This window comes from Onthophagus taurus, chromosome 1 (genome assembly GCF_036711975.1).
Source record: "Onthophagus taurus isolate NC chromosome 1, IU_Otau_3.0, whole genome shotgun sequence".
NCBI lineage: Eukaryota > Metazoa > Arthropoda > Insecta > Coleoptera > Scarabaeidae > Onthophagus > Onthophagus taurus.
In genome coordinates, this window is record NC_091966.1 from 37,418,017 (window position 1) to 37,430,800 (window position 12,784).

The following is a 12,784-nucleotide window of genomic DNA, read 5'->3' on the forward strand; positions in this document are numbered from 1 at the left end:
CATAAGAAAGCTGTATAAAGCGACTTCATGACCAGAATTTGTTTATGTCGCCAAGGTCTTTTCCCTGAATAAGATGGGAATTTGGAAACGTTTTAAAATTTATCCTCATCGATATTGTTCGCGATGGGGTAAGTTTCCCACCGCAGCCATTAACCTGACCTTGGTGTGAGGCGAAATGTACCATTAGCGTTAAATCAGCACAAGTGGGTCGCTTGGTCTATATCCTTCTACTGCCTCTTAGAGACAAAACGCTTTGTTAAGAGAGCTTTGCTCCGTTGAGCAAGTAATGGTCCTAAACAAGATAAAGAACAGCAATTGCCTATTTGTATAGAATGAAATTAAAAACGAGCTGGTCTAAATCATCAGCTTTAGTAGTTTTAAACGCCAAGTGAATATTTAGTAGCCCTGTTAAAACTCGGTTTATGTACTTTAGTAAAACGTTTTTTTTTTGCAAGTAGTTGAAATTGTTAATTATCATTTAATTTGTGTAACGAATGAGAATGTCTAAAAGAAAAATTAGTTCTTTAAGACTTAATAATTTTGTCGCTCAGCATATCAACGTTGATAAATGTACTAAATTCTTTTTGTTCTAAGCAATCAATTTTAAGTAATGGTTAAGGAACTCTATTTATTATACCGTTCAAGTGACATAAAAATCGGAGAGAAATCCTTCCTCTCTACAACTAGACGACGGGTTGTTCTATAAACCTTTTCCGCAGTCATAAATTACTAGCTCGAAAAAAAAGTCTTTACGATTTTTAAATCCATTAGGGGTTAGGCGGCTAACGAAGGTTTCGTCGGCAGCAGAATTACTAAAAAATTCGGAGACGCGCTCTCAAAACACAATAGTAGCCACCCAGCGGGGCCGTTATACTAAAATTTGCATATTTTATTAGCGCGAAAACAGTCACGCATAGAAAATGGAAGCCCCGCTGTCCATTTCGGAACTTGTTCCGATGTAACCGCGTTGTTTAATGGCCACTTTTCAGGGAGCCGTCAATAATTAATTACACCATTCAAATCGGAAACGATTTAAATGGTTCCGATTTCTGGTGAAACGCGGTGTCTGTTGTGTAAGGTCTGGACTTAACTATTCGGAATGGTTACGACAGTTTATAACGGGTATAAAACGGATTTATCCTTTATTGCACCAAAAGCGAGGTCAGCAAGATGATTGTGTCCAACAGATAACTTTAAAGAGGTATTATCAGAAGAGTTTTCATTTTTTCAATGCATGTATTGTGACGCATAAATCAAAAAGAAAATTTAAATGTAAATGCAAATAAATTTCCAGCCGGATATTCTTTTATTGAAATAGTTTCGGGTGCATTTGCTGCGGTAGAAAGAAATTTAATATAGGCGCGTTATCCGCGTAGAACGAGGATTGCAACGACAGCTTAAAATTAAAATTTTCAATGCAGAGTTAAAACCATTGCGAATTAACTTTAGCACACTGTGTACCTAACTGAAATGAAATTAAAACAAAATTAATTGAATTTTAAATGTTATGAAACTTTCGTACAATGTAAAATCGTTAATACACAATTTACCGATTTAATCAATTTATAATCAGAAATTTGTATTTTACGTTCTAGATTTAAGTGTTATTAAATAAAATTAACAAACAAAAATAGAATTAATTCAAAACAACAATTTAATTTGATTCGCAGCATTTTCGTTTGCTTTAACAATAGAAAATTAATTTGATTCAATTAGAGTAAAAAAAATGAATATAAATTTAGTAGACACCTAGCCACCTAGAAAGGTTAAATGGGGTCACAATCAGTGATATATTCTCCATGAAATAGGATGCCATAGAAAACTGACAACAAAGAAATCTCCCCTCAGCTTCACAAAAAGAACACCACCTCTTCGTTTAATACATTTCGTTCAATACATCACCGTCAGAGGTGTTCGCTACAAAGATAATACTTTTTATTTTACTTTTTAGGGTAAATTTGCACCTTTCATGGAATACAAATGTCGGACAATTCAAAATGCAACATCGGTTTGTTGCGGTTTAGATTTCCAATTATAAGCAAAATCCGCCATTCTCGGGGTGTTATATTAGGATTTATAACCTGACGGTGAATACACGTTGTGAATAAGAAATGTCTCATAATATATACAGAAATACACTTGCCAACGGGATATATAGGTAATCTGTTAATACCCATGTAATAGGAAAATCAGTGCGGGTATATACATTACCCTTGGGAACTAGTCTGATCTGTATTACCGTTCATCTGAGTAGCTACTTTGAGTATCATCGGGGAATGCAAAATCGATACTATATTAATGAGATAGAGACAAAAAATTAATCCTCAATTTAAATTAAAAAGGGGATAAATTCATAATCTTAATCATCAATTTTCAAATAAATGAGGAATAGGTACTAATTCGCAAAGTGAACAAAGAGCAATTCACAATTTTAATCAGATCAAGTTTTTGTTTTATTTTCAACTCATTTTGTTGTAGTTACTTTCAATAAATATTATTTACATGGAAAGGTAAACACTGTGAAGAATCGTTGCATACACAATGTATAAATTACTTATTGGTGTCTATTACTGAAGGTTCTGGATTCTTCTACAATTGCTAAAAAATCGGAAAGTAATTTAGAATTATAAAATCAGTGTGTAAATGACTTACACACTCATGAATGTTAAGTCACGCATTAACTATACTTGTCCAATCATGGCACAAACCATTGTAAAATGTGTTAAATATTTCTGTTACTTCGCTACTGTCATAATAATCATAAGTCTTGATAAAGGTAACTACCTCTAGAGATTCTTCCACAACTTCTTCCTCTAAAAAGTTATTATGTTCTTCTGTAATTGAATAAACTTCTTTCTGAAGTGCTCTTTTCTACTCTAACGTTGAATAACACCAGCATTAGAACACTAGCTCCATAGAACTAGAAACATTCGGGTTTAGCCAACTTAAGACACGTACGTCTAATAATTTTTCATATAACGGACTTCCGGGTGTAACAAACACTCCTTTCTTCGTATTGGTCCGTGATATCGAGGTTTTACCATAACAGGTTATGAAGAGCGTAAGCAGCTATCTTAGGAGCTATTTTTGTAACTGAGAAGAAAGGTGAATTCTAGTCAAAAGAAGACAAAATCTGCTTACAAAAACACCAAAGCTGCTTTTCACCATCCGTCGTTCTCTGTCTACTCTATAATTACAAACATTTTATTCTTGTGTTATGTTCCTTTGTGGATATGCTTTAATGACATTGTAACTTAACGAAAATGCGTCGTCAGGTAATACAACATAGGGTGTTCAACGTTGTGGTGCCTAGTAGTATATTCTCTTTTGGTATATTTAAGACAAACCTATCAATAAGGCGTTTCATAAAAAACTTATTCCATTATTCCGTTTATTTCCTTTACAATTTTTAAACGATGTACCTGGAGCAAACCCTAGCGAAAATTATTCCGTTGGCAATTATGCCGTTTGTTAATTATTGTTAGTTGTTATGCCAACCCAACCCAAGATAACCCTTCTTTTTATTAGATGAATGAGGAAATCTGCTATCAGACACTCGATTTTAATACTTGTGTGGTCGAGTAGTGCCGGTTGGGTTGGGTTGGGTAGGATTGAGCCTAGTAGTATATTCTCTTTTTGCATATTTAAAACAGACCTATCAATAAGCTGTTTCCTAAAAAAACTTACGACAAAAACTCCAACGTTGCTAATTATGCTGTTTGATCCAACCCAAGCCAACCTAATCTTTCTTTTTAATAGAGGTATGAAGACATCTGCTATCAAATACTCAACCTTAGAACTTGTGTAGTCGAATAGTACCGGTTGGGAAGGATTGGGTTGGGTTGAATGTCTCATAATATATACAGAAATACACTGGCCAACGGGGTATATAGGTAATGTGTTAACACCCATGTAATAGGAAAATCAGTGCGGGTATATACATTACCCTTGGGAACTAGTCTGATCTGTATTACCGTTCATCTGAGTAGGTACTTTGAGTATCATCGGGGAATGCAAAATCACAAAAACTCCAACGTATGAAGAAATCTGCTATAAGACACTCTACCTTAGTACTTGTGTGGTCGAGTAGTGCTGCCTAGTAGCATATTCTCTTTTGGTATATTTAAGACAGACCTATCAATAAGCCGTTTCCTAAAAAGCTTATGACAAAAGCTCCAACGTTGCCAACTGTGGTGTTTGTCTCAACCCAACCCAATCCAACCTAATCTTTTTTTAATAGTGATATGAAGAATTCTGCTATAAGACACAACACCTTAGTACTTGTGTAGTTGAGTACTGCCGATTGGTTCGGTTGGGAAAAGGTTTAGCATAGTAGTATACTCTCTTTTGGCATATTATAACCCTTTTTTTATTAGAAAGATGAGGAAATCTACTATTAGACACTTGACTTTACAACTTGTGTCGAGGAGTGCCGGGTTGAGGTTCATCTTTGGATCCCCGACTGACTAAAACCAAAGAATAACCAGAAATGACACTGACGTCGATTCGTTTGATGTTGGCGGCATCTCATTTTATGATCTCGATTTAAAATCCTCCACCTTATCGCGAGGAACGCGCAAAGACTGAGAGAGACAACTTACCACCAATAGCAGCAATACTTCCTCGCAACAATATGGCGTCAGATTTGGCGGGATACTGCCAGTGCCACTTTTGGTTGTTCTTTGCTAACACCCTTCCCAACTTCTTTGGAAATCGCCTAGAAGCGATGGAGTACTCGTTCTTTTTTCCTTTTTCCCTTGTTTTCTTCATCTATCAAGACCTCTGGTCTTCCCCTTCTTCTTCGACGTCCTGATTTCTATGGGTTATTTCCAACTTTCTTTCGAAACACGCTTTTCATTTTAAGTATATTCGTAATCATCTTTGCAACTCGATTTCAATCGCCTTCGCTTTCTAGCATCAAATCTACTGTGTTTGTTTTTATATATTTTGCATTATCCAATCATCTGCAGTACCAACAATCTTTTGTCTGCATTTTTTTAATTCTACCAAAAAGTTTGTGGAAACTCCATGTCCCGTCAAAAACTGCATAACGCAACCTAACCCAATCCTACTCAACTCAAACCAAATAAAGAGCAAAAAAGTAAATGGGACTAAAGGTTGAGTGGACAAACATAGTTAAGTGAAGCATCGACGCGTTTCTTTGCATTAATAATGTTATAAATAAAAAAATTAAATCTTTTCTGGTTACAACACAACAGAGGGAAACAAAGATATGTAATAACAATAGACGAAGAAAAGAGGATACAAAAAATTAGATACTATCAGTGCGTGACGAATGCAAAGAAGAATGAGATTAAAACGAAACACTTCAGTGAACACCACACACATGAGGTGAACTTATTGCTATCACGAACACCATCTTCATAAACGATACCAATCAACCACCTGGCGAGCGTGAAAAACGATTTCATTAATACGTGTTATTTTGAGTTTAAATCAAAATAAAATCGGTAACGTATTAAATTATTTAAAATGTTAGTGAAGACATCTTTGAAAAAAACTTAAAATCAGGAAATCGTAACGTTTCTTTAGAATTGAGATAACATATATAAATAATACCGCGCAATAAATCATAAAAGGTAGAATAACAACATCCTTTAAACAATAATAGAATTAAAACGCATAACATGACTATAGGAAGTGTCGTTCCGCAATCACTACATTACTTGAAGTGATAAACATAGTAATTCAATCATGTAACAATAAAAAACTTTTAACCAAAAAACTTAAAGTCTTGTATAAGTTAACCTCAAATATTCGTTTAGAACGCTAAAAAGATTCTGTTTTATTCCGAACCATTTAGGAGTAAGGAACGTTTCTGTGACTCATTTTTAAAAAACGTCCAATTTAAAAAAGGTTTTATAAAAAAATTGTTCTACCTGGAAACTTAAAATTTGATATAACCTATCCTTGAATAATCTTTTATAACCTCAAATATGTTTTATTTTTCAATTCCAATCCATTTCGGAGAAAATAATATTTTTGTATCTCGTTTTTAAAATCAGTTAAGTTGAAATGATTGATTTAAAAGAAAATATATACAAAACTTTTTAACCACGAAACTTAAAATCTTGTATAAGTTAACCCCAATTGTTGTTTTAGAACACCAAAAAGTTTCATTGCTACATTCCGAACCGTTCAGGAGAAAGAAATGTTTTTTTGACTTCATTTTTACAAAACGTCTAATTTAAACGGGTAATTTAAAAAATGTTTTGTAACAAAAATCGTTCAACCTAGAAACTTAAAATTTGGTACAACCTATCTTTAAACAATCTTTTTTAACCTTAAATATGTTTTATGATACAATTCCAATCCATTTCGGAGAAAAAAATATTTTTGTAATATTGTTTTTAAAAACCAACTCAACTTGAAATCAATGATTTAAAAATATATATATATATATAAAAGTTTTTAACCAAGAAACTTAAAATCTTGTATAAGTTAACCCCAATTGCTCTTTTAGAACACCAAAAAGTTTCATTGCTCCATTCCGAACCATTCAGGTGGAAGAAATGTTTTTTTGACTTCATTTTTACAAAACGTCTAATTTAAAAGGGCGATTTAAAAAATGTTTTGTAACATAATCGTACAACCTGGAAACATAAAATTTGGTACAACCCATCTTTAAACAATCTTTTTCAACCTTAAATATGTTTTATGATACAATTCCAATCCATTTCGGAGAAAAAAATATTTTTGTAATATTGTTTTTAAAAACCAACTCAAATTGAAATCGATGATTTAAAAATATATATATATATATATAAAAGTTTTTAACCAAGAAACTTAAAATCTTGTATGAGTTAACCTCAATTGTTCTTTTAGAACACCAAAAAGTTTCATTGCTACATTCCGAACCGTTCAAGAGGAAGAAATGTTTTTTTGACTTCATTTTTACAAAACGTCTAATTTAAACGGGTGATTTAAAAAATGTTTTGTAAAATAATCGTACAACCTGCAAACTTAAAATTTGGTACAACCTATCTTTAAATAATCTTTTTTAACCTCAAATATGTTTTATGATACAATTCCAATCCATTTCGGAGAAAAAAATATTTTTGTAATATTGTTTTCAAAAACCAACTCAAATTGAAATCAATGGTTTAAAAATGTATATATATATAAAAGTTTTTAAGCAAGAAACTTAAAATCTTGTATAAGTTAACCTCAATTGTTCTTTTAGAACACCAAAAAGTTTCATTGCTCCATTCCGAACCGTTCAGGAGGAAGAAATGTTTTTTCGACTTCATTTTTACAAAACGTCTAATTTAAACGGGTGATTTAAAAAATGTTTTGTAACAAAAATCGTTCAACCTAAAAACTTAAAATTTGGTACAACCTATCTTTAAACAATCTTTTTTTACCTTAAATATGTTTTATGATACAATTCCAATCCATTTCGGAGAAAAAAATATTTTTGTAATATTGTTTTTAAAAACCAACTCAAATTGAAATCAATGATTTAAATATATATATATATATAAAAGTTTTTAAGCAAGAAACTTAAAATCTTGTATGAGTTAACCTCAATTGTTCTTTTAGAATACCAAAAAGTTTCATTGCTCCATTCCGAACCGTTCAGGAGAAAGAAATGTTTTTTTGACTTCATTTTTACAAATCGTCTAATTTAAACGGGTGATTTAAAAAATGTTTTGTAACAAAAATCGTTCAACCTAAAAACTTAAAATTTGGTACAATCTATCTTTAAACAATCTTTTTTTACCTTAAATATGTTTTATGATACAATTCCAATCCATTTCGGAGAAAAAAATATTTTTGTAATATTGTTTTTAAAAACCAATTCAAATCAAAAAATTTAAAAAAATATATATATATATAAAACTTTTTAACCAAGAAACTTAAAATCTTGTATAAGTTAACCCCAATTGTTGTTTTAGAACACCAAAAAGTTTCATTGCTACATTCCGAACCGTTCAGGAGAAAGAAATGTTTTTTTGACTTCATTTTTACAAAACGTCTAATTTAAACGGGTGATTTAAAAAATGTTTTGTAACAAAAAACGTTCAACCTAAAAACTTAAAATTTGGTACAACCTATCTTTAAACAATCTTTTTTCACCTTAAATATGTTTTATGATACAATTCCAATCGATTTCGGAGAAAAAAATATTTTTGTAATATTGTTTTTAAAAACCAACTCAAATTGAAATCGATGATTTAAAAAAATATGTATATATACAAAAGTTTTTAACCAAGAATCTTAAAATCCTGTATAAGTTAACCTCAATTGTTGTTTTAGAACACCAAAAAGTTTCATTGCTACATTCCGAACCGTTCAGGAGAAAGAAATGTTTTTTTGACTTCATTTTTACAAAACGTCTAATTTAAACGGGTGATTTAAAAAATGTTTTGTAACAAAAATCGTTCAACCTAAAAACTTAAAATTTGCTACAACCTATCTTTAAACAATCTTTTTTAACATTAAATATGTTTTATGATACAATTCCAATCCATTTCGGAGAAAAAAATATTTTTGTAATATTGTTTTTAAAAACCAACTCAATCGAAAAATTTTTAAAAATATATATATATAAAACTTTTTAACCAAGAAACTTAAAATCTTGTATAAGTTAACCCCAATTGTTGTTTTAGAACACCAAAAAGTTTCATTGCTACATTCCGAACCGTTCAGGAGAAAGAAATGTTTTTTTGACTTCATTTTTACAAATCGTCTAATTTAAACGGGTGATTTAAAAAATGTTTTGTAACAAAAATCGTTCAACCTAGAAACTTAAAATTTGGTACAACCTATCTTTAAACAATCTTTTTTAACCTCAAATATGTTTTATGATACAATTCCAATCCATTTCGGAGAAAAAAATATTTTTGTAATATTGTTTTCAAAAACCAACTCAAATTGAAATCAATGGTTTAAATATATATATATATATATAAAAGTTTTTAAGCAAGAAACTTAAAATCTTGTATGAATTAACCTCAATTGTTCTTTTAGAACACCAAAAAGTTTCATTGCTCCATTCCGAACCGTTCAGGAGAAAGAAATGTTTTTTTGACTTCATTTTTACAAAACATCTAATTTAAAAAATCTTTTGTAAAATAATCGTTCAACCTGGAAACTTAAAATTTAGTACAACCCATCTTTAAACAATCTTTTTTAACTTCAAATATGTTTTATGATACAATTCTAATCCATTTCGGAAAAAAAAATATTTTTGTAACTTTATATTTAAAAACCATCAAATTGATATCAATGTTATTTAATCTTTTTTATTAAAGAATCTGTTCATCCAGGAAATTTAAAATTTGGTATAATCTAACTTCAAACATTTTTCTATAACCTCAAAAAGATTTATTACTCAATCTCAAAGCACTGCGAAGAAAGAAATTTTTAATTAACTTCTCTTTCAATAACTAAAGTGACTTACATTTAATTACAGGATATCCAATCCCGGTTACGCAATTTGAATGAAATTATATTTATGAATATTTATTACTATCATAAAGACACATACAAGACATAAATCGTGCTAATTATGTGCTCAGACTGAACTTACTTTTTAAGAAAAAAACTTCATTCTACAGGTTGAAACAAATTAATTTAGTAAAAAATTTTGAGGTCAAATTTTTGCACGATTGTAATCTTTTCCTTTGTACACTTGGTACATGAACGAAAGAAAAAAATGTAAACGGAATTTCTCTCCAAAATCAACTTATTACCCAGTCATATGTAAAACGCTGCGCTTGCATAAAAAGTTGGAATAAAAGCCGAGGATCTTTTCAACAAATATTCCGGTAGAAAAATTACGCTCAATTTACTGGAAATCTTATACAAACATCTGGTAACCATGTGGCATCAACATAATCTGGTATTCTAACGCTAATTGAAACAGAATGATTGAAACATTTCCTTTCATTGAGGACATCTTAATAAATAATATTAATCTCCTTACTTAAGATATCTCAAATATAAATGAAACAACTGTTAATTGTCGTTTGTATGAGAAAAGCGACACAAATCATTCCTTCGTTTCCATTCGATATTCCTTTTAAGTCCACGTACTGTTAAGTACTCGTATTTACAGTAAGCTTCACCGCGCATGCAATTCAAATGATAAAAAATAAAAAAGTCAATTGAAATTCCGACCGAATTTTGTGTAAAAAATGTCACTAAACTGGTCTACAACTCACGTGTGTTCCGGGTTAATTCAACTTTTAGATTATTTCACTGTTAAACCGCTCGACAATAATAAAAAACACCGAAACAAAAAGCATGTACCAACAAAAAAAGAAACGTTTACGGCTTGAGGGCAATTTTATGTGGGTATTCATGAACTTTCCTTTTTTTTTAATTTAATTCTTTTTAATTTTTCCATTTTACTGTGAGAGAATTTGGGTTAAAAGCGTATAAGGGGATGAAAAGCCGATGATATGTTCCGTATCGTAACTGTTTAGAGTTCTAAATGGGTTAGTATAGTTACCCCTCTATCAAAACAGTTTCGAAGTAATTAAACAGAGGATGGTTTCTAAACAAAAAGCTTTAATTAATTATCGCAGACGTGATTTAATTTGCGGTATAATTTATCATTAAATTGTAATTCAAGTATTAAAATATCCACCTCATTTTAATATTTAATGTAAATAAAATAAAATCAAATTAATAGATCTAAATTCGACAAATTAGATATATCAATTAATCTTAACCACAAGCGGATGCCAATAGCTTAATTAAGAAGTAATTAGGTTAATTACGGTGTGAGATACGTACGCGTTCGTGGTTAATAACATCGATTTGTCAATTGAATTCCGTGAAGAGAGAAATCACCACGTCGACAAGCTCTAAATTTCATCTAAATAATTAAGAAAATGTGCAATTTTTAAAATTTTGGTTGAATTTGCCAACTTAATTTTTATTGCGTAAATTATTTCTCATCTAGATAATAGAATATGAGACATCGCCCACGGCATATTCAAAAATATCTTGACACAGTTTCGTTATTAAAAAACCCAAATCTATTTTATTAATGATTATTTCTTTCTCGGCTTAAATCCGAAGGGTTATTTTTAAATTTTACGATTTGGTGGTACAAAAATAATAGGTGGTGAATAAACCCAATTTTCATATGTGTACGTTCTTTTTGTTTGTGCTAGTTTTATTATGATTCAACAATGATGGTGGAGCTTTTATTTTCAATTTTTTTGCTCCGGATGGAACAAAAAAATTAACTACGAAAATAAAATAAAACTCAAAAATCATTTTTAATTTTTCCTACACGACTAGTATTTTTTTTACTCACGAAACTTTACCCCTTCTTCGTGTTTATCGCTTTTGGGGCAAAATACCAGAGGAAACTCTTCAACAACTTTTAAAATCTCCGACGAAAACTAAGTAAACTAATATTTATCGATTGCTTGACACATTTTCGAGTTGCCAGGAAAGTTTGAAGTTTTCAGTTCGGTAAAGTTTAAATTAAACGACCGCAAAACAAAAAGTAGAAGAAAACTTTACTTACAATTAATCAAGTATGCTTTGAATCTACCACCCAATTTATTTAATACGCGTTTTAATCCGTACTAGAACACGACTCAAAATATAGCTGATGTTAACGGAACGCGTGTTGGCGCAACACTAACGTTCAGCAGAATGCTTTTACTCCTGCTGCTGCTATCTTAAATGTGGTAGGGCGATAGCGCGCATCTAAAATGCGTTTCCAAAGAGAAAATATATATACATATATATATATTCTCGTATTTCTCTTGAATCCTAATACCACCACATAGTAAAAATTAATCATTTTTTTTAGATACATCATTCCTTTTTTCGTTTTATTTAGTGCTGCTTTAGAAGTGAGTTTGGCTTAGCGAAGCTTTGAGATTTCAAATGGCGAGGGAGGTTTTAAAGTTAAATTTTAAAAGTGGAATTTAGTAACGGATTTGCGTTTCGGGCGTAAATGCAATATAAAAGAAAGAAAAAATGTGAGATTACATTTTGTCGCTTTCTACACATATATGTTTACAACTGAGATTCCTAACGATGAAATAAAAAAATAGTAGCGGATTTTTTTATTATTGTAACTGTTGATTATTCAAAGCGCAAGCAATTAGTTGCGGAAAAATAGCCTCACCGACCTTATTAACGTCATGTTTATGTTATTGTTCTTTTAATCTACGCGTTTTTTTATTCGGATTCATTGAAAAATATTTTTGATATGAATTATAAATAGGTGTGAATGAAGAATTGGAAGGAATGCTTTATTGTTATCGTGCTGGCTTTATTGTTAAATAATCGGTTTTCTTTAAAGATTTTTCACTCTGAATCGCATTTATAAAATTTTTGTAAAAAAAAAACAGAATCATTTATAACATTGTTTTAACCAAATATTTACTTTCATTATTACACGCGAATATTCAATATTATTGTTTTATAACAACAATAGGTGGCTTTATCAAAATATTACAATAAAATAATTTTTTTTCCGGAGTTAATTTCTACAAATAATAGTATTGTTACATGGGCAATAATATTAGTTAGCATTTACTCAAGCAGATTTATAGTGATACTTAAGAATCAATTAGACATAATTAAATACCAAAGTGGTCAACATGCTAAAGAGGTCCATATGGGATAATGAAGAGATTATAAGAAGCTGCATACCGTTAGCTTTTCCTACCTTTCCTCCAAGTTGGTGGAAAGAGTATATCGATAGATATCACCAGGAAATTTTATCAGTCCTAATAATAGGAAATATGAATGCAAATATCAGCACTTCATGGGTACTACACGA

The 12,784-nt window shown here is 30.6% G+C and overlaps 1 protein-coding gene across 4 annotated transcripts in view; it reads right to left on the reverse strand.

Annotated features, from left to right (window-relative positions):
- The window catches only part of LOC111421552 (adhesion G protein-coupled receptor B1-like), a 57,417-nt gene extending 45,784 nt beyond the window's left edge, over window positions 1-11,633 (reverse strand). For 3 of the 4 annotated variants that reach the window (XM_071201256.1, XM_023054726.2, XM_023054735.2), the window contains exon 1: window positions 11,513-11,633. The gene's annotated coding sequence lies outside the window, so the exon portion shown is untranslated. The other variant, XM_023054729.2, reaches the window with a different exon arrangement.
- Window positions 11,634-12,784: the final 1,151 nt, after the last annotated feature.